Raw genomic sequence first — 23,498 nt, forward strand, 5'->3', positions numbered from 1 at the left:
GTCCTGCGAAAAGGGCTGGAATTATGCACCCTGTTGAATCAGCGACAACAAAATATTACAATAATAGTAATTTCAGTTTAAAAATGAATTGGGATATAATAATAGCGTATAATGTATAATAATAGAAGCAGCCAATTTGACTCATTGAGAGTTTTTGGAAAATTGACAACTACCTCATGATTTTGAGTTTAACTTCAACACAGCTAGCTGTCATTTTGGACTAAGGCCAAAAGGCTTTGATTAGCTGATTCAGGTGTGTTTGATTAGAGATGGAATTGCAAAATGCAGGGAGGGGGGCGACTGTATACCCTTGTATTTAGGAGGCCTTTCCATCTGTTGAGGAGCTCCTCCAAGGCACGTAGAATTTCAACAGACTTACTTTTAGGGAAGTGCGATATTTAAAAAAAAGTAGGCGAAAACTGCCCAGGGAAAGCAATGTTGCAAGGTAGCGTGGCCGAGCGGTCTAAGGCGCTGGATTAAGGCTCCAGTCTCTTCGGGGGCGTGGGTTCGAATCCCACCGCTGCCAAGATAGCCTTTTAGAAGGCTCTAGTGGATGCTATGCCTGTGCAAAAAGACTGGTGAAGTGGCACTGCATGCTCCGGGTCTCTTCCAAAACCAGCCACTTTTGCTTTCCTTGGCCGCACTCGACAGGCTTCAGAGCCTCTCGATGAAGGTCCGCACCCAAAGTTTTCTCTTTTTCTGGAAAAATGGGCAGAAAAAAGGCCCCCAAAAAGAGATACATTGGGGTAGCGTGGCCGAGGGGTCTAAGGTGCTGGATTTAGGCTCCAGTCTCTTCGGGGGCGTGGGTTCGAATCCCACCTCTGCCAGCAGTGATTTTAAAGAGGTCAAGACACCTTAAGTGTCCTGCGAAAAGGGCTGGAAATCTGCACCCTGTTGAATCAGCGACAACAAAATATTACAATAATAGTAATTTCAGTTTAAAAATGAATTGGGATATAATAATAGCGTATAATGTATAATAATAGAAGCAGCCAATTTGACTCATTGAGAGTTTTTGGAAAATTGACAACTACCTCATGATTTTGAGTTTAACTTCAACACAGCTAGCTGCCATTTTGGACTAAGGCCAAAAGGCTTTGATTAGCTGATTCAGGTGTGTTTGATTAGAGATGGAATTGCAAAATGCAGGGAGGGGGGCGACTGTATACCCTTGTATTTAGGAGGCCTTTCCACCTGTTGAGGAGCTCCTCCAAGGCACGTAGAATTTCAACAGACTTACTTTTAGGGAAGTGCGATATTTAAAAAAAGTAGGCGAAAACTGCCCAGGGAAAGCAATATCACAAGGTAGCGTGGCCGAGCGGTCTAAGGCACTGGATTAAGGCTCCAGTCTCTTCGGGGGCGTGGGTTCGAATCCCACCGCTGCCAAGATAGCCTTTTAGAAGGCTCTAGTGGATGCTCTGCCTGTGCAAAAAGACTGGTGAAGTGACACTTTATGCTCCGGGTCTCTTCCAAAACCATCCACTTTTGCTTTCCTTGGCCGCACTCGACAGGCTTCAGAGCCTCTCGATGAAGGTCCGCACCCAAAGTTTTCTCTTTTTCTGGAAAAATGGGCAGAAAAAAGGCCCCCGAAAAGAGATACATTGGGGTAGCGTGGCTGAAGGGTCTAAGGCGCTGGATTTAGGCTCCAGTCTCTTCGGGGGCGTGGGTTCGAATCCCACCGCTGCCAGCAGTGATTTTAAAGAGGTTAAGACACCTTAAGTGTCCTGCGAAAAGGGCTGGAATTATGCACCCTGTTGAATCAGCGACAACAAAATATTACAATAATAGTAATTTCAGTTTAAAAATGAATTGGGATATAATAATAGCGTATAATGTATAATAATAGAAGCAGCCAATTTGACTCATTGAGAGTTTTTGGAAAATTGACAACTACCTCATGATTTTGAGTTTAACTTCAACACAGCTAGCTGTCATTTTGGACTAAGGCCAAAAGGCTTTGATTAGCTGATTCAGGTGTGTTTGATTAGAGATGGAATTGCAAAATGCAGGGAGGGGGGCGACTGTATACCCTTGTATTTAGGAGGCCTTTCCATCTGTTGAGGAGCTCCTCCAAGGCACGTAGAATTTCAACAGACTTACTTTTAGGGAAGTGCGATATTTAAAAAAAGTAGGCGAAAACTGCCCAGGGAAAGCAATGTTGCAAGGTAGCGTGGCCGAGCGGTCTAAGGCGCTGGATTAAGGCTCCAGTCTCTTCGGGGGCGTGGGTTCGAATCCCACCGCTGCCAAGACAGCCTTTTAGAAGGCTCTAGTGGATGCTATGCCTGTGCAAAAAGACTGGTGAAGTGACACTGCATGCTCCTGGTCTCTTCCAAAACCAGTCACTTTTGCTTTCCTTGGCCGCACTCGACAGGCTTCAGAGCCTCTCGATGAAGGTCCGCACCCAAAGTTTTCTCTTTTTCTGGAAAAATGGGCAGAAAAAAGGCCCCCGAAAAGAGATACATTGGGGTAGCGTGGCTGAAGGGTCTAAGGCGCTGGATTTAGGCTCCAGTCTCTTCGGGGGCGTGGGTTCGAATCCCACCGCTGCCAGCAGTGATTTTAAAGAGGTTAAGACACCTTAAGTGTCCTGCGAAAAGGGCTGGAATTATGCACCCTGTTGAATCAGCGACAACAAAATATTACAATAATAGTAATTTCAGTTTAAAAATGAATTGGGATATAATAATAGCGTATAATGTATAATAATAGAAGCAGCCAATTTGACTCATTGAGAGTTTTTGGAAAATTGACAACTACCTCATGATTTTGAGTTTAACTTCAACACAGCTAGCTGTCATTTTGGACTAAGGCCAAAAGGCTTTGATTAGCTGATTCAGGTGTGTTTGATTAGAGATGGAATTGCAAAATGCAGGGAGGGGGGCGACTGTATACCCTTGTATTTAGGAGGCCTTTCCATCTGTTGAGGAGCTCCTCCAAGGCACGTAGAATTTCAACAGACTTACTTTTAGGGAAGTGCGATATTTAAAAAAAGTAGGCGAAAACTGCCCAGGGAAAGCAATGTTGCAAGGTAGCGTGGCCGAGCGGTCTAAGGCGCTGGATTAAGGCTCCAGTCTCTTCGGGGGCGTGGGTTCGAATCCCACCGCTGCCAAGACAGCCTTTTAGAAGGCTCTAGTGGATGCTATGCCTGTGCAAAAAGACTGGTGAAGTGACACTGCATGCTCCTGGTCTCTTCCAAAACCAGTCACTTTTGCTTTCCTTGGCCGCACTCGACAGGCTTCAGAGCCTCTCGATGAAGGTCCGCACCCAAAGTTTTCTCTTTTTCTGGAAAAATGGGCCTAAAAAAGGCCCCCGAAAAGAGATACATTGGGGTAGCGTGGCCGAGCGGTCTAAGGCGCTGGATTTAGGCTCCAGTCTCTTCGGGGGCGTGGGTTCGAATCCCACTGCTGCCATTAGTGATTTTAAAGAGGTCAAGTCACCTTAAGTGTGCTGCGAAAAGGGCTGAAAATCTGCACCCTGTTGAATCAGGGACAACAAAAAATTACAATTATAGTAATTTCAGTTTAAAAATGAATTGGGATATAATAATAGCGTATAATCTATAATAATAGAAGCAGCCAATTTGACTCATTGAGAGTTTTTGGAAAATTGACAACTACCTCATGATTTTGAGTTTAACTTCAACACAGCTAGCTGCCATTTTGGACTAAGGCCAAAAGGCTTTGATTAGCTGATTCAGGTGTGTTTGATTAGAGATGGAATTGCAAAATGCAGGGAGGGGGGCGACTGTATACCCTTGTATTTAGGAGGCCTTTCCACCTGCTGAGGAGCTCCTCAAAGGCACGTAGAATTTCAACAGACTTACTTTTAGGGAAGTGCGATATTTAAAAAAAGTAGGCGAAAACTGACCAGGGAAAGCAATGTTACAAGGTAGCGTGGCCGAGCGGTCTAAGGCGCTGGATTAAGGCTCCAGTCTCTTCGGGGGCGTGGGTTCGAATCCCACCGCTGCCAAGACAGCCTTTTAGAAGGCTCTAGTGGATGCTATGCCTGTGCAAAAAGACTGGTGAAGTGACACTGCATGCTCCGGGTCTCTTCCAAAACCAGCCACTTTTGCTTTCCTTGGCCACACTCGACAGGCTTCAGAGTCTCTCGATGAAGGTCCGCACCCAAAGTTTTCTCTTTTTCTGGAAAAATGGGCAGAAAAAAGGCCCCCGAAAAGAGATACATTGGGGTAGCGTGGCCGAGGGGTCTAAGGCGCTGGATTTAGGCTCCAGTCTCTTCGGGGGCGTGGGTTCGAATCCCACCGCTGCCAGCAGTGATTTTAAAGAGGTCAAGACACCTTAAGTGTCCTGCGAAAAGGGCTGGAAATATGCACCCTGTTGAATCAGCGACAACAAAATATTACAATAATAGTAATTTCAGTTTAAAAATGAATTGGGATATAATAATAGCGTATAATGTATAATAATAGAAGCAGCCAATTTGACTCATTGAGAGTTTTTGGAAAATTGACAACTACCTCATGATTTTGAGTTTAACTTCAACACAGCTAGCTGCCATTTTGGACTAAGGCCAAAAGGCTTTGATTAGCTGATTCAGGTGTGTTTGATTAGAGATGGAATTGCAAAATGCAGGGAGGGGGGCGACTGTAGCTGTGTCCCAATTCAAGGGCTGCATCCTTTGAAGGCCGTGTCCTTTGAAGTGCGCGGCCGACGCAGCCTTCAAAGGACGCTCCGAGACTCGTTTACAGTGGAAGGTATAGCGGATTGCGTCACCGCGGCGCGACGAAGGCTGTCCCAATTCGTAGGTCCTTCGAAGGCTCCTTCAAAATACGGCCTGCAAATCCGTCCTTCTTTTCCCATGAAATTAAGGATACTCGGATGGATGCTTCGCAGCCTTGCCTATCCCAGAATTCCCTGCGCGCCGCGACGTCAGATATTTGAAGAGAAATTGCCAGATTACACTTTTAAATGCAAGTATTGGGTTTCAATTTACTCCAGTAATCTAATGTATCTACTGATAAAAATAAAATGTTGACTAATATGTTACCAACATACGATTTTATATAGTTTATTCTTTATTATGCACATAAATGGGCCGAGGTAAACATCTTTAGTTGTTTTGTTTTTAGGCAGTTGAATATAGGCTAACTTTAAAGTCCAGTATAAATGTTCATTTCAGTTCTCTTCAATGGCAGCTGTCAACAGTTGCTAAATAGTACAAATAATGTAACAAAATACATTTACTCTGTATTTGAGTATAATTGTGAAGTACCTCAGATTTTTATTCAACTTCATCTCAGAGGCAAATATTGTGGTTTTGTGAAAAACTGACTTTTAACTCATGGATATTACATTTTGATATTAGTTATCGTTTAAAAAAAGAATCTAAAAATAAAATACACTAGAAATACGTCTTATAGATCAGGGATAGGCACCGTTGGTCTTGGAGGACCGCTGTCCTGCAGAGTTTAGCTCATAGAACAGTTATGCATGTTAAAATATTTTGTTGTTTGCTTTGAGGATGTGAGTTAATTTAATTTATTCTTCCCTCTTTCTGAAAACATATTAGTGACATGGCAGCTGTCGAATAAATCAGCACTGCAAACCTGTTGGTAGACAGTGGAAATATGCACTGATCCCAGATGATGTCCCGCTGACCCAGAAAGGCTTCACCAGGGTCAATAAAGCCCAGCTCAATAAAAGTCTACATAAAAACATTTTCTTCCATCTGTTTTATGTACTGTTAATTTTAAAATTTCTTTCGTTTTTCTAATCTTAAACGTAACTTATGTAAATAGTTGTAAAAAGTACTGTAAATAAAAATGTATAGAACAATTTATTTTTTCATTTACAAATTAATTGACATGACAAAAATAAATGTACAGAATTATTTATTTTATTTACAAATTATAACTTGCATTACAAAAATAATGTTTAGAACGGTTATATTTCATTTACACATTTTAATTTACAAAACCAAAATTTTAGTTCTCAACAATCTCTCAAGAAGAGAAAACAATCAGTCCATTCTCTCCCTGCTCTCCTCTGTGTCCCGCTGAAACTTCCTGTCCTCCCTCAGTATCTCCATCAGCTCATCCTCTCGTCTCGTCTCCTCTTGGCTGGAGTTGCTCCTCCTCATCTTGGTCATCCACTCCTGAACTTGGCCCTGGTGTGTCCTCAGGGATGATGGAGGCAATGAGGACAGTGGGATTGTCCCAACACCTCATTCATGAAGACAAACCATGGCCAAGTTCCCCACTCCCTCACCTGTCCCAGGACAATTTCAATCCTAAGGCAGAGAAAATAAACATGTCTGTCAACAACAAACACAACAGCACAATACATTTCAGTAAAGATGTGTCTATTAACTTGCATACTTTTTATTTATTTTTTAAGTTGTAATAAGTTTTTTTTTTTTTTTACCTGCAAGGCAGGGGTGCAATCTTAAGAAAATTAAAAAATATGATGCATCAGTAACTTAGCCTACAAACATACAAAATACTCCAGAAATCATATTTATAGATGCTCAAATTCTATATTCTCGATTTTTCCGGCCTGGTAAATAAATACTCATTTGCTGCCCTCATTTTAATAAAGATGCTAAAAGTAACTTGATCCATAAAACAAAACGAAATATTACATCAGATCACCTAACGAATAAAGCTGTGCCGTGGTAACACAGAAATAAAGACCACCGGCTTTTAAAACGTTTCGTTGGTTATTTCAGTAAATTAAAACACAACAGGCTACTTACATGTATAAGTGTTCCTCGGCCGCGGGATGGGCAGAGGAATACACTGCGAAGGATCCACTTGTTCTGGTTGGTTCTATCCTTCGCGGACGGGGAGAAGGACGGTGGGTAGGGTTGCCAGGTCTCTGCAACAAAAGTAGTCCAAAACTCCCAACGCGATTTTCTCCATCGAGCGGCCGAATTCTCCACTGCAGTTGTACGTTTGGGGGTGTTGGAGCGGCGAAATCGTACTTATGGGGTAGAAACAAACCCGCGGAAATAATTTTTCACCCGCGGCAACAACTTAAAAGTAGCCTAATTCGGCTGAAAAAAACGGAGACTTGGCAACACGGACGGCAGGCTGCATTTGAAGGCTCCTTCGAATTGAGACAGTCTTCGTCGCGCTGCGGTGACGCAATCGGCCTTCAAATGCGGCCTTTGAAGGATGCAGCCCCTGAATTGGGACACAGCTTGTGTACCCTTGTATTTAGGAGGCCTTTCCACCTGTCGAGGAGCTCTTCCAAGGCACGTAGAATTTCAACAGACTTACTTTCAGGGAAGTGCGATATAAAAAAAGAAAGTAGGCGAAAACTGCCAAGGGAAGGCAATTTTGCAAGGTAGTGTGGCCGAGCGGTCTAAGGCGCTGGATTAAGGCACCAGTCTCTTTGGGGGCGTGGGTTCGAATCCCACCGCTGCCAAGACAGCCTTTTAGAAGGCTCTAGTGGATGCTATGCCTGTGCAAAAAGACTGGTGAAGTGACACCGCATGCTCCGGGTCTCTTCCAAAACCAGCCAATTTTGCTTTCCTTGGCCGTACTCGACAGGCTTCAGATCCTTTCTATGAAGGTCCACACCCAATGTTTTTTCTTTTTCTGGAAAAATGGGCAGAAAAAGGCCCCCGAAAAGAGACACAGTGGGGTAGAGTGGCCGAGGGGTCTGCAATCTGCAGGGAGGGGGGCGACTGTGTACCCTTGTATTTAGGAGGCCTTTCCACCTGTTCAGGAGCTCCTCCAAGGCCCGTAGATTTTAACAGACTTACTTTTGTTGTCCCTGATTCAACAGGGTGCAGATTTTCAGCCCTTTTCGCAGCACACTTAAGGTGTCTTGACCTCTTTAAAATCACTGCTGGCAGCGGTGGGATTCGAACCCACGCCCCCGAAGAGACTGGAGCCTAAATCCAGCGCCTTAGACCCCTCGGCCACACTACCCCAATGCATCTCTTTTCGGGGGCCTTTTTTCTGCCCATTTTTCCAGAAAAAGAGAAAACTTTGGGTGCGGACCTTCATCGAGAGACTCTGAAGCCTGTCGAGTGCGGCCAAGGAAAGCAAAAGTGGCTGGTTTTGGCAGAGACCTGGAGCATGCAGTGTCACTTGACCAGTCTTTTTGCACAGGCATAGCATCCACTAGAAACTTCTAAAAGGCTGTCTTGGCAGCGGTGGGATTCGAACCCACACCCCCGAAGGGACTGGAGCCTTAATCCAGCGCCTTAGACCGCTCGGCCACGCTACCTTGCAAAATTGCCTTCCCTGGGCAGTTTTCACCTACTTTTTTTTTAAATATCCCACTTCCCTAAAAGTAAGTCTGTTGAAATTCTACGTGCCTTGGAGGAGCTCCTCAACAGGTGGAAAGGCCTCCTAAATACAAGGGTATACAGTCGCCCCCCTCCCTGCATTTTGCAATTCCATCTCTAATCAAACACACCTGAATCAGCTAATCAAAGCCTTTTGGCCTTAGTCCAAAATGGCAGCTAGCTGTGTTGAAGTTAAACTCAAAATCATGAGGTAGTTGTCAATTTTCCAAAAACTCTCAATGAGTCAAATTGGCTGCTTCTATTATTATAGATTATGCGCTATTATTATATCCCAATTCATTTTTAAACTGAAATTACTATTATTGTAATTTTTTGTTGTCCCTGATTCAACAGGGTGCAGATTTTCAGCCCTTTTCGCAGCACACTTAAGGTGTCTTGACCTCTTTAAAATCACTGCTGGCAGCGGTGGGATTCGAATCCACGCCCCTGAAGAGACTGGAGCCTAAATCCAGCGCCTTAGACCCCTCGGCCACGCTACCCCAATGTATCTCTTTTCGGGGGCCTTTTTTCTCCCCATTTTTCCAGAAAAAGAGAAAACTTTGGGTGCGGACCTTCATCGAGAGGCTCTGAAGCCTGTCGAGTGCGGCCAAGGAAAGCAAAAGTGGCTGGTTTTGGAAGAGACCCGGAGCATGCAGTGTCACTTCACCAGTCTTTTTGCACAGGCATAGCATCCACTAGAGCCATCTAAAAGGCTGTCTTGGCAGCGGTGGGATTCGAACCCACGCCCCCGAAGAAATCATTTTATTAAGGGTAGTTTTGTCCAAAACAGTTTAATCCTGGGCAAAAAAAATGTCTGGAAAAAAATCCCTTAAAGGCATGTCGGACTCTGAATGGATAGCACGTCTAAAAAAGTTTGCCAGCACAGGAGTTTGGCCATCATCTGAGGGTAACAGACCAGCACCACGACTGAAAAAGTGGCATGACGTGTATCAAAGGGTGAGTGTGTGCTTTTTTGACCTTTTCATGAAATAAACAACTTAAGTGTTTGTTGACTTGCATAATTGAACATTAGAATTGTTTGTTAAATGTATTTGCATTACAGAAGAACATATTAGTGGTCAGTACAAACATGTACCTGATCTCATTCATTAGAACAATGGTTTGTTACTTATGGTTTACACCAATGTAAACCAGGTATCATTATTATTTATAGATGTTTATGAATATCTATATGCTGCATATAAATGATGTTGCAGGTATTTGAGATTTATGTCATACTATAAAAAAACTACTGTGTGAACTGTACTTTAAAAAAACTACTAGACTTGTTTGTTCTGGGGGGGGGGGGGGTTGAGAGAGAGGGGGCAGGGATGTTGGGGGATGGTTTGAAGGTGTGATATGTTCCTCTCTTGTTCTTTTAGTGGGGGAAACAAACTCACTCATTCACTCTTTCTCTAATTTTACATTTTCCCCATCAAAGAACATTAATACAAAACTAGATAAAAAAGTTCTCTAGTATGATTTGCCCCAGTTTACCCCGCTCTAGTATGATTTGCCCCAGTTTACCCCGTTCTAGTATGATTTACCCCAGTTTACCCCGCTCTAGTATGATTTACCCCAGTTTACCCCGCTCTAGTATGATTTACCCCAGTTTACTCGCTCTAGTATGATTTACCCCAGTTTACCCCGCGCTAGTATGATTTACCCCAGTTTACCCCGCTCTAGTATGATTTACCCCAGTTTACCCCGCGCTAGTATGATTTACCCCGTTCTAGTATGATTTACCCCAGTTTGCCCTGTGCTAGTATGATTTACCCCAGTTTACCCCGCTCTAGTATGATTTACCCCGTTCTAGTATGATTTACCCCAGTTTACCCCGCTCTAGTATGATTTACCCCGTTCTAGTATGATTTACCCCAGTTTACCCCGCTCTAGTATGATTTACCCCAGTTTACCCCGTGCTAGTATGATTTACCCCAGTTTACCCCGCTCTAGTATGATTTACCCCGTTCTAGAATGATTTACCCCAGTTTACCCCGCTCTAGTATGATTTACCCCAGTTTACCCCGTGCTAGTATGATTTACCCCAGTTTACCCCGCTCTAGTATGATTTACCCCGTTCTAGTATGATTTACCCCAGTTTACCCCGCTCTAGTATGATTTACCCCAGTTTACCCTGTGCTAGTATGATTTACCCCAGTTTACCCCGCTCTAGTATGATTTACCCCGTTCTAGAATGATTTACCCCAGTTTACCCCGCTCTAGTATGATTTACCCCAGTTTACCCCGTGCTAGTATGATTTACCCCAGTTTACCCCGTGCTAGTATGATTTACCCCAGTTTACCCCGCTCTGGTATGATTTACCCCAGTTTACCCCGCGCTAGTATGATTTGCACCAATGTAAACCAGGTATCATTATTATTTATAGATGTTTATGAATATCTATATGCTGCATATAAATGATGTTGCAGGTATTTGAGATTTATGTCATACTATAAAAAAACTACAGTGTGAACTGTACTTTAAAAAAACTACTAGACTTGTTTGTTCTGGGGGGGGGGGGGTGAGAGAGAGGGGGCAGGGATGTTGGGGGATGGTTTGAAGGTGTGATATCTTCCTCTCTTGTTCTTTTAGTGGGGGAAACAAACTCACTCATTCACTCTTTCTCTAATTTTACATTTTCCCCATCAAAAACATTAATACAAAATAAATATGACACGCATCCTGGAAAATGACAGTGAATAAATGTGCCATACCTGTTTAGTTAGAAATGCATGTATTGTGTATTACATGTTATAATGTTTACAGATTGAAAAATGTCTGATGCAGTCTCGCGGCCAGACAACCTTACTTGGAGCAGTCCCAAAGTGTATGCGTGGTTTTCACACTCAAAAGGTAACAATGTGAAGATGTTGCAAGTATTTATTTTTATATATATATTTTACTAAACAATTTTTTTTCTCATTCAAAAATGATTAGCCGCGTTTCCACCGAAATTACCCGGAACTATTTGTACCAGGAACTTTTTTCCCAGGAACTTTTTCTCCCCCAGACCTGCTACTATCTGCGTTTCCACCGCGGTCTAAAGTACCGGGGAGATTAGGCAAATTAGTCCGGTGACGTGGGAATGCGCGCGACTGCTTCTCCCAGTCACCGACGGACAGTTATCACTTTTGCGCGATACTGTCTGCAACAATAACAAGTGTAGGGGATGCAAGCAGCGCTGCTTTTGCTGATTATGTACACACATTACCAACACTGCTTATTTAAACGTGCACTTTCACCTGGTTTGACCATTTTAATGCAAAATGGGATGATGGGCAATCCAAAATCTGAATGTGTTGTAATAGCTCAATTCCAAAACAAAACATTTTCTATAAAAGGATAATGAGGTTTCAGTCATGACAGATGTGTGAAAAGTTAATTGAATGAAAACAATAGACTGAATTAAGCGGTTGAAAGATTAGGTACTAGACTGCAAGTATTTTATTTTTTATCACAATAACATCTCTTAACATTCACAAAAAAAAAAAAAAAATCACATGACTAGTATTACAATATGCTTCATTAAATGCATAATATTAGACTTCTTCTTCAAATTTGAAATGAAGCAGGACCACACTTATGGCTTCACTTAAGTTGTGGTTATAAGTTATTATACTACATTCACATAGTTATACATTTAAAAATATAATATTTGGGTTTTCTAGATATGTTTATGTGCATATTCAGAAAGACTTGCGAGCAGCAGCCCTTTTATTTGCTTCCTACACTATATGAATACAATTAGAATGTGGTTATATAGTTAGAATGTGGAAATTAAAGACACAGTGACATTTTACACATTTTACTTTATTTTAGACAGATTAGTTCTTACAAAATTAAAATAAAAGTGTGCAAAGACAAATAAATTACTAGAACAATAAAATGAAAATATAAAATGTGAAAACAACAATATAAAAAAAGTATATTTTTCAGTAACCTGTCCAAGAGCTGTGCCAACACGTACAATATATAAAGTACAAATGTGGTAGTGCAAATGTTTCATTCAAGCGGCTGGTCATTGTGGCTACTTCTTGAACAACTGGACAAACTGTCCAAGAACAGACAGAAACCCGGTCTGAAAGTCCCTCTGCTGCCGTCTGCTTTCTTCCGCTTCTGACTGGTGGAATGCCAGCTCTTGCCTCCTCATCTCTCCTCGGCCTGGCTCTCCAGTAACAGCTGAATATATTGGTCAGTTCTTGTCCATGCTGCAGGGTTAGCATCCTCCATGTCCCTCAGTGCATCAAGAAAGTCACAGTCCCTTTTCCTTTTCTCTAAGTAGAAAAATTGCACAGAAACAGGCACGTGCAGAGGGGGGGGCTTTGGGTGCTCGAGCCCCTGCCCTTTTTCAAAATGAATCAAAAGTGCCCCTCTCAGACAAATATCAATGATAATATCGTGGTCAATAAAACTAAATAAATGTGATTATTATAACATGAAAATGCATACAATAGTAAAGGACGGCTCAAAAGTCGGACAATTTCTGTTGAGGCGTTGCCGTAACGCGTTGCTATGGGTCGCGTGCGTTTTGATTAACAGCTGATTTTCCACTGTTCGGAAGCGGCTCTCGAGCCAAATATGGTCCTTTCAGAGAGTGTGTGGCCTCGCGGGAAAAAAGTAAACCAATATTTTTTTTTCATCCATAATCAGAGCTAATGTGTTGATTTAATTACAAAGCTATATATTAGCTATATATTTTAAAGTATTACACAATTCACCAATGCCCGTTTGTCATGTATATACACCAACCAATCGTGATCTGGCAAAGCAAGTTCAAATTCCATTGGGCGATGTGAAACGGTAATTTTTTGTTCTTATTCATAAATCGGTTGAAAATTACATGGACAGACAAACTAACGTTTGTGGAACTATTTCCTGCGGTTTGGCTCATTTTATAAATTGCATCACTGACAAAATGGATTTTAACAGACAACAAACAAATTCCTGCACAAAACCACAGCATCAAAAGTCGCATTAATGGTAAGTAGTGTTAATTTCACTTGTATTTATGTAGCCTATATTGATACATAATTTACTATTTCATGAAACTATCAAAGTTAACAAAACCTATTAGGCTATGTGAAGTGTAGACTGGCAAAATGGTTACGTGAAAGGACTTTATTATACTATTTTTGAATATTATGCAGCATTATGAAATAAGTCTCTTATGTTCATCAAGCCTGCATTTATTTGATAAAAAACTGCAATATTGCGAAATATATTAAAATAATGGTTTTCTATTTTAAAATAATTTAAAATATAATTTATTCCTGTGATCACAGCGGGATTTTCAGCATCATTACTCCACTCTTCAGTGTCACATGATCATTCAGAAATCATTCTAATATGAGGATTTAATGTCAATGATGGAAACTGTGGTACTCTTTTCAAGATTCTTTGATTAATAAAAAGTTAAAAAGGACACAATGTAATAATATTTCACAATATTAGGCTACTGTTTTTTTTCTGTATTTTTGATTAAATAAATGTAGGCTTGATGAGCATAAGGATATATAAACATATATATATATGTTATGTATAAATATTATTATATATTATATATATATAAATATTTACATATTTATATATATATATTTACATATATATATATATTTACATATTGCCCCTTTTTTACATTTGAGCCCCTGCCCCTGACGAACTCTCTGCACGGCCCTGCACAGAAACACATGGAAATTAATACACAAGGCAACCATGAAACAATAGAAACCATCAATTAATTATTTAAAGTGTTTTCACTACAAATAATGAACAATTGTTTGCCCAGCTTGAACAATGCCCAGTGTGCAATTTTTATCATGGGAAATTTAAGTTTACAATTAAAAACAACAAAACCATTAAGGATTACACATCAGTTTTTAAATATATACACATTTTTGTCAGCTTTATAACGTACTGGTGACCGCGGGGGAAAACACGCTGGTCTCCGTTGCCTGCGATTCATCAGGGCCACTCGTTACACCTGGAAAAGCACGTTGAAAAAAGTTACTGCAACGTGTTTAAACACTGCAACGAGTTTAATAGATGATACCAAGATGATATATTTAACTTACCTTCAACCCACTCGGATTCCTGGATGGTTTCCAACAACGCACTAGCCGAGTCTTTCGTTACCGCTGCGCCAGAAAAGGACGGTCTGTGTCCCAGCAACGCGTCCAGGCGGTCATACCACTTGTTGATACGCCGGTCGGAACCGCTCCGGTTGTTATGATCCTTTAATTTCTTGTAATCTTGTCTAATTTCTTCAACTTCTCTCTGCACTGTTTTCCAGTGTGACTGGAACCGAGTCGATATCTTCAGTTATACCTTTTCATTGCGGGTCGCCGTTTCCAGTTCCTGCTGGATGTCCTCCTCCGCATATATGCTCGTCGTCGGTCCATCGGTCGAATTTTTTGTTGAACTCCATTGTTGCAAAAAAAATATTTACTGAACGCAAAACCCACGGAACCCACCTCACAAAAGACTTGTAAATATGGCGGTGGAAAAAAAAATAGCTGCGAGAGCTCAACCAATCAGCATGTTCAGCGCCCAAGTCCCACCCCCGAAAGTTCGGGAGCTTTTGAAAAGTCCCACCTCGCAAGCAGGGCCGTTTGGAGGGGGAAATATTTACCCGGAACTTCATTTAGACCCTGGTTCCTGCGGTCGAAACACACCGAGTTCCCCCCCAAAGTTCCTGGTTCCGGGGTAAAGTTCCTGCGGTGGAAACGCGGCTATTGTATGTATTTTTGTGGTTGTCTTAAACAGGCCACTGCCGCTACTGGACCAGCACAGGAGGTCATGGAGCAGAGTCAGCCTCAGCCTCAGCCTCAGCTCCAGCCCCAGACCACTCCATCTGTGACATCTAGGATAATTCCAAGTTTGTCAAGGGTAATACAATTTAAAGGAATTTCAAGTTGAAATGTAATGAAGTGTAGAAAGTAAAAGGCTGTGTTGTTGGCTGGTATGTTTTTCACACCTACCTGCCAATTGTCACACCTTGTACAGGGGTTAGTTTGAATGTCATGTCACATGGTCAATGATATGTGCTCTCTTTCTTCTCTTCTCAAGTCCTTCATGGCATCTCTCTTGATCTTTTTCTTGATCTCTTTCTTTCTGTATTGCTCAGGTAACATTCCACTTATGCACAATGAATTATACACACATTATTAATTCAGTCATCATGCATCTACTTGTGGCCATTTAAAGTGTAATCGTAATTACTGTTAATAAATACCTTCTCTTAGAAACTATGCTCAAACTACTTTTGATTTTAAGTAATTTTAAAAAGGTACCTATATTACAATATACTCACATTATAGCAATGCCTTCCCACATATTTGTATATTCTAACTGTGCTTATTTCAATCTGTATAAGTAGAAGAGGGACACTAAAATGCTACTTTTATACCATTGTCCTGCTACCAGTATGCATATTGTATTTAACTAGTTGCACAATAACATATAGGAACAATAGATATTTTCTAATTTTCCAAAAATGTAATTATATATTTGTTACAGCACATTTAGTCTTTTCATTGAAATTGTTTTTCCTTATTTTAGTTTACCAAGCCAAGATTTAGTGGGTCCCACATCGCTGCAGCAAAGCCCAACCTAAGTATGGCTATAGGGAAACCATCTCAGGTTGTTGACAAGCCCAGTGCAGCAGTGTCCAGTGGTCCCATTACAAGCACCACTGTCTCTGTAAGTACTGGTATAATCCACATTGCATTGTATGAAGACACACTCCACTCCTGTGCACTTTTTAGTGACATATTTAACTCTAACAGTACAGAAGAACAGTACTATATAATGTTTGAATTAAATAGATTTTATATACACTGCAGTTCAAAAGTAGGTTTTTTTTTTTAAAGAAATGTTATACCTTTATTCAGCAATTGATGCACTAAATAATTTGAAAATAGATTATATTAAGCAGCGAATGATATTAAAATGCAATTATATTTCCTGGTATTACTGTTTTTGTCTGTATATTAATCTTCAATCTTCTTTCAAAAAACAAAGACTATAGTATCCAGTTTTGTAACTGCATCTAGGATCAGTTAAAATTATTAGACAGTTATGTTTGACTGTTTCTCCTGTTATAAAACATCTATTATATTTCACTGCGTGATTGTACAGACACAATTGTCTCCAGAACCACTGCAGATGTGCCCAGTCCTGCAGAGTCTTGCAGTATTGTCTCGGTAAGTCATTTCAAATTCTGTTGGTCTATAAAGGTAACTAAACTGGCATATTAACCCTAACTTAACACAAAATAGTGCTGGCTGCTGACACAGTTCTGAAAACTTTTGGAACAAATTTACCATCAGTTTTATTCTATTAATGTAAAGTAAGTACTTGACATCCAATATTTTATAGGATGGGGCTTACATACCCTGACATTTTGAATGTGATAACCAGTAGCTTCCTTAAACACTTTCAAGCTTAATAAACACTAACCAAGCAAAGTCATAATGTTTGTGCTTGGCTCCTCAGAGAATCAACTTGATAATAAATGTAAAGAAATATTTATGGTTGTCAACATAATCAGATATTTAAAATAAAGAGATGATGTTTGCAAAATTAGTTAGAAAATAAGCTTACCTGCTGTTGATATTTTATATATTAAACTGGCTTTAAGAATATTCATTACTTTTTGGATGACAGTAGTGACTAATACAAAGTTACCAGTTTTATTGTAGCAATAATCACTGTTTTATGTGAGGGTAGTCTTGGAAAAATAAAGCGCTTATTGATCAAATGATCTTGCTAGACTTAATGTTTTTTCTTTTTCTTTCACAGACTGCTCCTTCTGGGGCAATATTGCCAGCTCCATCTGCAGTTCGACTGCATCGTTTGTGGTCGGAGACCTTGCCACAGGAAGACCACAGGTGGATTGCCAACAGACTTTTTAAAACAGGGCCCAAGGGGAAACCAGAGCTTCGTGAAAACTTACAGCTCTGGTATTACCCACCACAGCCAGCACTTACCTACAATCAGGCTCCAGCTCCAGACAGATTTTTTTGTCATGCTCTGTTGCTGTGGATGCCGTACAAGCTGTGGAGGGCAAAGGTTCTCTGTCCCAATCCTGCCTGTAGACAGCATCAGCTGACAGGTGGAGGTCTGCACAAAAGGGCACGGCAGGTTCTGGACATCGATAGGATGTACAACATGGTCCAAGAAACCCTAATCTGTGCCAAGTGTAAAGCCACGCATGTGTTTTGGAGTCAGACTGTCCTGCAACAGCTGGATCTGGGCCATCGATCGGAGTTTCGGGTCATCCTCACGCGGAAGTAAGTACACTTTCATTCCACATCCACTTGATAGCCCTTCATCACATTTATTTTCAAATACTTTACAAAACAAATATGTAAATTGGATTTTGCTTTTCCTAAGGTATGCCTGTGATATGAGGGTCATTCGGTTCCTGCGCGAACGTGGCCTAGGCAACAGTCCCACGCGGATCATTAAACAGCTGCGTGAGAACCACAGTGAGGAGTGGCTCCAGCGTCTGGCCCGGTACACCACGCAGTGTTTGGACTTCCTCAATGCACCTGGGGTGTTGCCGGTAAAATTTCAGGAACCCCCAGAGCCTACAGTGGTGCCAAGCTGCAAGTGGCTGCTCACAGTGTACAGTCAAGACATCCTGACAAGGCTGGATGAAATCCATGCCAAGATAACATCCACCTATGGCTCTGTCTTGAAGATGGATTCCACTAAAAAGGTTAGTGGTGGATTTTTGTTCATTTATGATGCTGTTTATTATATCACAGCATGGCACTCTGTGGTGTGCAGTTTCATTACATTCACAGCATGCTTCATATCATGTCTATAACAGATCACCAAGAAGCTGGCTGGGACAGCGAGGGGAACGGGACTCCGGCTTACCTCTGTTGGCAACGAGTTTGGTCAGGTGCTCATAAGTGTGCTTACAGCCCAGGAAGGAGCAGGACTGGACATAATGGTAGATGGTCTGGTGAAACGGTACCAGAAGGCTGGTGTGGACCCACCTGCTGTGTTGTACGTGGACTGTGGCTGCTGCACTGAGGTGGGCGAGACCAAGCTGAAAACAAGATTCAGAGGTTGGCCAGATCTCATGGTCCGCTTGGACATCTGGCATTTTATGCGAAGGATTGCCTTGGGGTGTACAACTGATGCCCATCAGCTGTATCCCATCTTTATGTCACGGCTGTCAGCATGCATTTTTGAGTGGGATGCGGCTGATGTTTCTGAGCTTCGCAAAGCAAAGAGAGAGCAGTTGGTATCTCAGGGTTGGCCTGCGCTGACAGATGAAGATGTCAACAAGCATCTTACCAGGATGGAGCTGGCTCTCCATTGCCGGAGGAGGACCCGTGGAGTGGAGACTACCATCCTTCTCCATGAGCAGCTGCTTACAGAGCTCCTGAGCAGCAAGGGCAATGACTCCCTGGGTGTTCCTCTCCTGGACAGAGAAAGGATGGAGCACATCTGGAATGTCCAGAAGAAGCATGTCAAATGCATTCAAGATCCCCCTGGTCTTGTGCTTTACACAGAGACGGGGAGCTTAACCAAGGGTGGCATGCTTCTGAAGACTTACAGATGTGCAAGAGGCTCCACTTCTCTCGAGTCCTTTCATTTACATCTAAACCGTTTCATCCCAGGTAAGTCTTTGTCACACAACTTGTGCATCTGTAAAGAAAGAGCATTATGTGTCTTTGTATGTTTCTTTAACACCTTCATCATTAACACGCGGTTGTGTCTATTTACAGGGACCAGTGCAAACAGTCTGAATTTTCAGATTTATCTGCTGGAGGGTCTACACCGGTGGAACCAGGACCGGGAGGCTGCTTCCCTGTCATCGGAGCCATCAGCTTTGCGCAGCTACACAGGAGAACTAGTTCACTGTGTAAACGGCAATTATGAAAAGCTGTTTGGCAGGAAAGTGGTCCCCACATTTTGTGCCCCTGCATGTTACACCGGTGAGTGAATTTGTTATTGTTTATAAATTTGCCATTTCTGTGTAATCTCAGTCTATATATTAGATTTTACCCTACAGTCTACTGTATCATATTTGATATGCAAATTTCTAAAGGCCTCTAAATTTGAAACATGATCAAAACTTTTCTGGAAACATGCCCTCTGTCATCTGATTGATATTCCATATTTTTTTTAGCAAGTAAAAGGCCTTTTATTATAATTGTACAAACAACCTCCTTCAGCTCGTGCTTCACGTGTCTTTCTGCTGTGAAATCTGCACTGATTTTTAGAAAGTAATTCTAAAGAATAACTTTTATATTGTTAGTAATATTTGATTAACATTTACTGGACTGAAGCAACACAGGTTTAATTGATTAGAAAAATAATGAGCTCAAAATGAGCCTTGTTTTTAAAATTGTGCTTAAGCAATCGTAAAAAAAAAACTGTAAAGGTTTTGGGCCTCTGAATAAAAATAAAAAAATTCTTCATTTTTTCCCTTCTCCTCAACTATGAGCTCCATATTCTCACAACATTACACTATATGAGCTACTACAAAAGCCTACTTTATCAAATATCATACACAACATTGTATTTAATTTCTGCTTGTTTATTGTGTTTGTTTCAGGTGAGCTCATTGGAGTGCAGTATCTGTTCCAGCAGACTGGTCAGTCACTGCAGGACATGAATCCAGACTCTGAGCAGACCGCAGAGCTCATTGAGGACCTCAGTGTGGAGAAGCGAGATGAAGATGAGGGCTTCTGTGACATCAGCGAGGATCACACCATTACAGATCCTGAAGCTGTTCTTTCACCATCCTCCTCCACACAGACACTGGGTGCTGCCACCCTGGTCACCTGCAGTGCTGAATCTGTACTGGGCTCCACATCCCCTTCACTGGTCCCTGACCCCACACATGGCCTCACACAGTCTCCTTCATCAGCGGGACACCGGTAGAGAGAGTGAGCAGCTTCAAATACCTGGGTGTGAACATCTCCGAGGATCTGACCTGGACTACACACATCCAGACACAGGTGAAAAAAGCCAGGCAAAGACTGTACCACCTGCGCCAGCTGAGGAAATTCAGGGTTTCACCAGCCATCCTGAAAACTTTCTATCGAGGGGCGATAGAAAGTGTCCTGACTCAGTGCATCACAGCGTGGTACGGGAACAGCACCAGTCACGACTGCAAAGCCCTGCAAAGAGTGGTGCGCTTATCCGAGCGCATCTCAGGCTCAGCTCTCCCGTCTCTGCAGGACATCTTCACCAAACGCTGCAGAGGTAGAGCTACTAAAATCATCAGAGACATTAATCACCCTGCAAACTCTCACTTCACCCTGCTGCCATCTGGTAAGCGCTTCCGTAGCCTGATGGCAAAGACTGAAAGACTCAGGAGGAGTTTCTTCCCCCAGGCCATCAGACTCCTGAACTCAGTCACGTGACTCACTTCACCCCCGCACACGCATAAACATACGGTCTTTCAACATTAACATCCACATACTGCAATTGCACTGCACTTTACTTTACGTCCCTATTGTTACTGCGTAACAACCTGTAATAAACCTTGCACATTATACTTCTTTATATATACATATTATATATTTTATGTTAACCACTTATTTTTAAGTCTACAGTTTATCTCACTTATCATCCACATATTTTTTATATTTTTTTATATTTTTATTTTTATCTTATTTCCTATTTTTATCCTTTACTTGATTTATTTATAATTCTACTTATGTTAATACTTTTTATTCTAACTTTATTCTATTTCTATTTAATTTCTTGTAACTGTTATTTGCACTGTCCATGGAGCGGACCTGTTTACATTTCACTGCCAGTTGTATATTGTGTATATAACTGTGTATGTGACAAATAAAACTCTTGAATCTTGAAATCTTGAATCATCAGCTGAAGCTGGACCCTCAGGGACTGCTGTCTCTCCTCTCCCCTCAGAGCCAGAGGATGCTGGGCAGGATGATGATGATGATGATGATGATGATGATGATGATGATGATGATGATGATGATGATGATGATGGAGAGATGGTAAATACCACTCCTTTGTATTTCTTTCAAATCAAGTAGAATAATTCAAACAGTGATGAATTAACATCCAGTGCTTTGAATCCAGACTTTCCACATATTCTAAATTTACAAATACAGCCTAAAGTCATAAACAGCAAATATGCATTAAGTCAGCTTTATTTCTATAGTGCTTTGTACTAAACAGATTGTGTCAAAAGAGCTTTATGATGTAAAACAGGAAAATAACAGAATTATGCTTTAAACAGATGTGATGTAGTAATTTCATTGTTTGTTTTTATTTTTTAATAGGCTGTTGACTACCAAAATGTCCCGGGTTACCAACATGTGGACAGGCTGGCAGAATATCTGGTGGAGCTCCGGGGTCACAAAGCCCTCAGTCTGACCAACCAGGAAGCCAACACCATAATTGCTCTTTGGCAGAACCTTGATGACTGGGACAAGGAAGGGGTGGTGACAGCAGCTCGACACAAAAAAAGACTGCTGAGTGGACGCTTCAGGGTACCGCAGAGGCCCACTCAAACCCCTGGACTAGAAAGCACCACCAGATGTGTGCTGGGTGCAAGCGGCATAGCTGCTCAGTGGCCTGACTGTTGCCGTCTGGTGGAGACCATCTTCATAAGACTTTGCACTGCTCACCCTAGCCCCAAAAGAAAAGGCAAGGGAGCCCTGTCAAGATGGTCTCTGATCCTGCAAGACTATCGCAGGATAAGGCAGCTTGTACTGGGCAACGGCTTGGTGATGGGAGGGACGTCAATACAGCTGATGGAGGTTAACCAGAACACCCTGATTCAGTGGCACAACAACAGACAGAAAAAGCAGGAACTGTCTGTGCTGCTCCAGGGCATTCAGTTGCCTCAGCCCCTCCCTGAAGCTCAGGAGCCTCTCCAGGTTGCCAAGCGCCTACGCACGGAGTCAGAACAACCAGGGGAGCTGCACCAGTACAAGCTACCAGAGAGCACAGCAGGTCAGGCAAAGCAGAGGCAGACTGCTGTTGGGCGACCCCCTCTCAGACCCAAGGCACCAGCACAGAGTCAGATGTTGGTTACACCATCAGCACCTGGATCATCACTGCAGATGCTGCCGAATATTATTATACCGGCAGCACCAGGTTTCCAGGGTGTGCCAATGTTTCAGGCTGTGCCAATGTTCCAGGGAGTGCAAATGGTCCAGGGCATGCCAATGGTCCAAGGAGTCCAGATGGTCCAGGGCATGCCATTGATGCAGCCACTGTTACAGCCTGCAGTGGTGCAGGGCACCAGCTCACAGCCTGCTACACCAGCTGCCATCCCCAAGAGACCCTACAGGAGAACTGTAGAGGCGAACACGTGCAAAAAATGTGGGCAATTTAAAACAATTGCAACTGGACACAGCCAGTACAGGGGCAGGGTGTATTGCCCACAGACTGAGACCATTTCAAAAGAGGAGTGGTTAGAAGAAATGAGGAGAACCACTTCAAAATAATGTATATATATATTTTTTTTGTATATAGTATTTTTTTTTTTTTTGTATATAGTATTGTGTATATAGAGTGCAGTAATATTTAACATTTTAATTTTGTTTTTAAACATTATTTAACATTTTAAAATTGTTATTTAAAATTTAAATTGAATTGACCTTTTATTTTTGAAAACTTATTTAACATTTTATTTAATATTCATTACTGTTCTGTTTACATAATTGTAAAAATAAAAACAATTTGACATGACAAGTGATTGCATTTTGACTTTTTTACTTTCACATAACACTAAAAAAAATAAAAAAAAAATAAAAACTTTGTATATTAAACAACAATTTTCTTATTCTTGTGACAGACATTTTTCAGCAAAATGGTTACTGTTTAATGGGTTGCATCTTTGTTCATTACAAATAACAGATTTGCAAATGTCTTGTTTGAATATAACCTAAAAATGCTTATTCAGATCAAAAATAATACAACTACTAAATAATAATAACACTGTTCCATTGGTAACTAATTACATATGTATATTTTATTAACACTGGAACATTATGCATTCAAAAAAGTGTTTATTTAATTAAAATATAAATATTACAAAAAGTTGTCTTTAGCTGGATTCGAACCCCGGTCTTGGTGAGCACCTGCAATAGAAAACAGTGTAATGTAAACGCGTGATTTTCCCACACAAAGAAACTGGGAAAGTTATCACAAGACATATGCTAAGGAAGGAATATCTCCAAAAGTCACATTTCACCCTTTCCTTTTATTCATTTTTTCTTTTCCT

The sequence above is a fragment of the Gobio gobio genome, assembly GCF_949357685.1.
Source record: "Gobio gobio genome assembly, chromosome: 20".
NCBI classification, from domain to species: Eukaryota; Metazoa; Chordata; class Actinopteri; order Cypriniformes; family Gobionidae; genus Gobio; species Gobio gobio.